The following is a 6000-nucleotide window of genomic DNA, read 5'->3' as shown; positions in this document are numbered from 1 at the left end:
TAAAACATGACTTTAAAAACATATTTCAAAATAGTGTAGTAACTTATTTGTTAGATCTCTTGCCCTTTACTAGCAACCATTGATGTTATTCTAATTTTTTAACAACCGGTTCTAAATATATACCTACATATCATTTATATCTATCTATCTATCTATCTATCTATCTATCTATCTATCTATCTATCTATCTATCTATCTATCTATATATATATATATATATATATATATATATATATATATATATATATATATATATATATATATATATATATACAGAGAGAGAGAGAGAGAGTAGCTGGATAGGTAGATAAATAGATATAGCTCTCTTAGGAAACAAACCGTACAAGATAGACAAAAGCAATATTTTTTTCTGGATACCACACGTGACAAGAAGTGACCTACACAGCATTCTAATACAAGGTGGTGTGACCAAATTAGGTACTACTGCAAATATCTAGGAAACAAATTACCCAACATATATGGTTGTCAAAAAGTATTGGAAATACCTTAATATATCAATTTATCAGCAAGTGTATGCGTTTCAAATATACGTAAATCACCCTCATCATTACACTCATGTGATCCCAGTTTTCATTCTTGATATCTGAGCATTTGAGATTAAGAAATAAACCGCTTGTACTTTGTTCTACGGAATCATTTGCTTAACTCTTTAGCTGTGAGAATTTTTAAAAACAAAGAAATTTAAAATAAAATTTACTTTTCCTGGGTATAACTGGGTAAAATTTACTATTATGTCTGGTTATAACAAACAGTTCTGCGAACTCGAAATATTTAACAATCGGTTCTAGCGAACCGGCCGGAACCGGCTGAATAGCACCAATGCTTGCAGCCGACTTTTTCATTTATATTATCCCGGTTAAGACTACAGTGTCCTGGGTACGGAATACTTTAGTATAGATTAGTAATTCTCAACTTATTTCATATCACGACCCCATTTAATTACACCCTCTTGCCAGTAACTCTCACAAGTACTTACTTGGTAGAATAAGCTTTTTAGGTAGATTTTAAAATCTATTTACTATGGAGATTTCACACTGTCTAATGATATACATAGTGAAATAAAAGTCCTCAACGCCCTTGTGTGTAAAGAACGGGTTGAGGGAGGATGATGAAATTTGAAAGTGGTTTGATACATCAGATGGTGCGATAGCAAGTATCATTGCGGCCATCTCTGATTGCAATACGAAATTTCAAATTGCAAGGGAGTCATTTTACATGTTTTAAGGCTAGAATTTTACCAGAAATACGCTTGTGCGATTATTTGGCCCTAAGAAAGTCATTTTGGGGTTACTGTTTCTGAACGTTTCCTCGTTATGCCCTTAGGGGTTAAACTCACGTTTCGTGGAGGCGGGTGAAATTTCAGTTTCAAAATTTGATTACTATTTCAAAACACTAATGGTAATAAAATTATTTTAAAATAATACATTTTTGAAAAGTAATATTTGAAGCACACTTCACGTTGTGTTAACTTTAGAATATTTTCTGCATACCTATGTAATTGTGTTTTTTTTAAGTGAATAATTTATTGAAGAAAAGTAATATTCGGGCGTTCAGAGCACAATGGATCCCAGTCCATTTTCAATAAGGTTCAGTTTTGCCCAGCAAATGAATCCTGTTTCAAAACGTAATACCTTTGCAGTCAAGAGTACGAAATAAATGAGACTAAATCCACGTGAAAGGGCGTGAGATAGTTTCATATGACTGCCACTAGACAGGGGCATCAGTGAGGGAGAGAGCGCAGTCTAACATGAATCTCAGATTTTGGGGACAGTAAGGAAGTTTTATAAACCTTTTGATAAGCAAAGTCCAACAGAACAATTTTGGGGGCCTTATACCGAATAAATACGGATGAAATATAGATGATCAAAACTGGAAAGTTGCTTAGGTCCAATTTCCAGAATTTTAAGTAGGCCCGAAACTCGAAAGTAGTGAAACCTTTGGAATCCTAGGTCAAAAAATATACAAGAGAGAATTTAGGCCTATAGTTCTTTACGGTCAATAGATATGGTGATCAAAGTCCGTATTTGTTTGGTATGAGGACTTCAATTTTTTTCTGTGGCTCAGGAAATCTGCATTACGCTCCCAACATCTGAAATTCACGGAAGGGGCAGATGACCTCTAAACGGTCGCCCCTCTCCAGCGGCAATCATATAAAACTCTAGATTGCACCTTGTCACGTAGTTTTTCTTTCTTTCATTTCGGATTCTTTCTTTCTCTAAAGTATATATGAATGGAAACTGAGAACCAACATGTACTCTGTCAACGAATGCCCGCGATATTTCAGAAGCGCAATTTAGCAAAGAACCCTTTGTTTTCTGAATACAACACAAAAACTTGTTTTCATGATAATTCTTTTATTTATTTTTTAATATCAGTTCTAAGTTAACTGATAAGCATTGAAACAAAACAAGAAACGTTAAAAACAAGAGAGAATATGAGGCAAAATAAATTGTAGATCACCAAATTGACCTGCTGTAACCACAAGAAATCCAAACATTCACATGGGAAGAAAATAGTCTTTTGAATGAGAAGCACTCAGGCCCGTAGCCAGCCTGATTTCTTAGGGGGGCAGAAGTGAATATTGAGGGGCAATGATTAAGACATGACACAACATCATAAAATTACATACTTATTTATTATTTACAGAAGCTGTAACAGCTATAGTCTCTTTCATACATAATATCCTGTATTGACAATATTACAGCCTGTATTGACAATATTATAAATTCAAGATTAAGAATATTGATCATTAACATACAAAGATTTAAAAAAAAACTGCGATGAAATACAATTGAGGTACTTGGGGCAATATAGTGCTATGGTAAACGTTGGTGAGGTACGTCATTGCACGTCGCATTTACACTAAACAAAAGTTAATTAACTGAATGTTAGAGTGAGCACACGTCCCATTAATCAGGATTGTTCGATTTGCAGAAAACAGAATATTATAAACAGAATATTTTTACCTAGATTTTTTTGTCACAACAAAACACTCCAATTAACTTTTGTTGTATAATGGTATCATTATGTATTCATTAAAATTGATTTATGTTTGTATTTAAATAAAAAAAAAAAAACTATTTTCCTTCACATTCTCATTTTGTAGAAGGCCAACTTGTTTGTTTGTTTGTTAAAATTTAGCAAATTTTTTTCAGTACAAAGGCTATAAAAAACGCGAAGCTTCGAGTTTAAAGTGGAATACGAACCAACACATTGCTCTCGATTTCAAGAATAAAACGGTATCAAATCCCGAGATCATATTCAAACACGCGCGCTCTATTTACTAGACCAGCGGTAATGGCTATCTTGTAGTATTGTTTTACAAATTATTAATTTCTCGTAAGCATTTATTGCAACTTTTTGTTTGTATTAACTCCTCAGAATGATGAGATAAAAATACTGGGACCAAAGCACTTGCATTTATTAATAGAAAAACTTAAAAGAGAATATTATTATACATGTATAATCGAACGTAATATTTGTTTCATTTTTGTGTGCTTAATACGAGCTCTTTGCGAGGTACTTTGTTTCATATTAATTAAAATTGAAGTATTTATTTTTTAAACATTAGAACAAAATTATATTACAGCAACTTTAAATTATATCAGTACAAAATAGAAGTATATGTTTTATTGAACGTTTGTACTCAAGTTTCTACCTTCCAAAATAAGAGAGACGTTACAGTTTATTTATATTCGCAACTAACGTTGTGGACTATGATACTGTTGTTTGAAAGTGCACCTGGTATTCTTAGATGCTTGTCGTGATTGAAATAACATGGCATGGTTTCAAATTCTTGAAATCGGTAAATACAGTTGAAGATGTTTGGTGCATCTAGCAAAGAAACATATAATTTTACACATGGGTAGAATTCGCAAAGTTGAATTTAATTTGGTAATTATTTGGTCTAGGAATTAATTCGTGCGGTTGGTACGCACACATTGAAGCTGTAGTACAAACACAAAATACATACATACCTTAAGAAAAATATTGTCCATCGCTAGCCACCACTTTCGCCCATCTGTCAGGCAATGTACGGATTCCGTGGCGAAAGAAGTCCTCATCCTTGGAAGCGATCCAGTCAGTCACCCATGTTTCGATATCTTCTGAAGAAGTAAACCGCTGTCCAATCAAATCGTTGTTCATGCAATCGAACAAGTAGTAGTCCGAAGGAGCAACGTCTGGTGAATACGGCGGGTGGGGTAAAACTTCCCATCCGACATTTTCTAAATAGGTTTTGACCGGTTTTGCGACATGTGGGCGAGCGTTATCATGTTGAACAATAAGTTTATCATGTCTGTTCTCCCATTCTGGTCGTGTTCTGGCCAGAGCTTGCTTCAAACGCATTAATTGTCGTCGATAACGTTCTCCATTCATAGTTTCACCCGGTTGCAGCAGCTCATAGTACACCACACCTTTCATATCCCACCATATGCACAGCATAACCTTTGCACAGTGAATATCTCGTTTTGGTTGTGATGGACCTGGTTCACCTGGTTTCACCCAGGCCTTTTTTCGTTTAGGATTCTCGTAATGGATCCACTTCTCATCACCCGTAATAATTCGATGCAGAAACCCCTTTCGAAGCAGCAATTCGCAAATGGTTTTTCGTCTTTCAACGTCTCTGTCTTTCAATTCATGTGGAACCCAATGTGACATCTTTTGAATCATTCCCATGGCTTTCAAGCGTTTGGAGACTGTTGTTTGATCAACGCCTAATGCTGCTGCAAGTTGTTCCTGCGTTTGACACGAATCCTGCTCGAGCAATGCTGTCAATTCTTCGTCTTGAAATTTTTTTCGCTGTCCAGCTCGCTCTTGGTCTGCCAAGCCGAAATCACCACTTCTAAACCGTGCAAACCACTTCTGACACGTTCGCTCAGCTAGAGCATGGTCACCATACACTTCCACCAAAATACGATGACTTTCAGTCGCACTTTTCTGCATGTTAAAGTAATGCAGCAGGACACCCCGCAAAAACACTTTATCAGGCACAAATTGCGCCATGTTCACTTAACTACAAACTGGTGTTGTTGACGCTTTAATCCACTGCCCTATACTACGAACGATACGCGATGACAGGGGTTTGCAACACATGTGTGGATAAACGGAACTGTGGGACGCTCCGTTCGTTGCGCCATCTCTTGTCCACCCGCACGAATTAACTCCTAGACCAAATATAATAGCAAGAATTTCATTGGTTTTGTGTCAGTTTGAAAATTCTCTTCAGCGTGTTTTTAGAGGAGGCAAAAAATAATTTAGAAGTGGCTGTGAACCTCTAGCCCCTTCCTGTCTACGGGCCTGGAAGCAGTTTTTGACCAGTTTTTGGCAGATTCTTTTTATAAAAATAAAATAAAATAAAAATAAAAATGTTTAAAATGTCTTAAAAATACATGTTTTTAAAACAAACTGTTTAAAATGTCAACACTGGCACGAACAGATACTCTAAATGGACGGTCTTCTAATGCATACCCCACAACTTGAATTTCTGTTTCTAATGCTTTAGGACCTACAGCTTTATCACTTTATTTAAAAACGGTAATGTATACCTCACGAATACATTAAAGATACTACCTATATTCTGTCCTCTTTGATGTACAGGTCCTGTAAATAAAGGTATTCCATGACGCACATTAATATTTACGATTTGATGTCATTTTTATTTAAGAGCATAGGCAGCAGAACGTTTAAAATTAAGTATTTCGCTCAATATTAGAACGAAATAGCAAATCTCGTCCTGCGTGATCTTCTAATAGTTAAAACAAAATTGAATGATTCATAGATAAGATAGATAGTTAGTTTAAGTGATAGATAAGATTATCCTTAAACATTATTGTTTGAACTTTACCATATTTAATATCACATTCAACTTTGTCCTGGAGTACGCTATAATGAAAATTAAAGATAGCAACCAGGGCCTAGAGTTGAATGGTATTCACCAGGTTATGGCGTATGTTGATGATGTAAATTTAATAGGGGATG

Source organism: Thermobia domestica, chromosome 14, assembly GCF_964235325.1.
Source record: "Thermobia domestica chromosome 14, izTheDome1.hap1.1, whole genome shotgun sequence".
NCBI classification, from domain to species: domain Eukaryota; kingdom Metazoa; phylum Arthropoda; class Insecta; order Zygentoma; family Lepismatidae; genus Thermobia; species Thermobia domestica.
The sequence above is the reverse complement of the archived record's forward strand: the minus strand, read 5'-3'. Positions refer to the sequence as shown.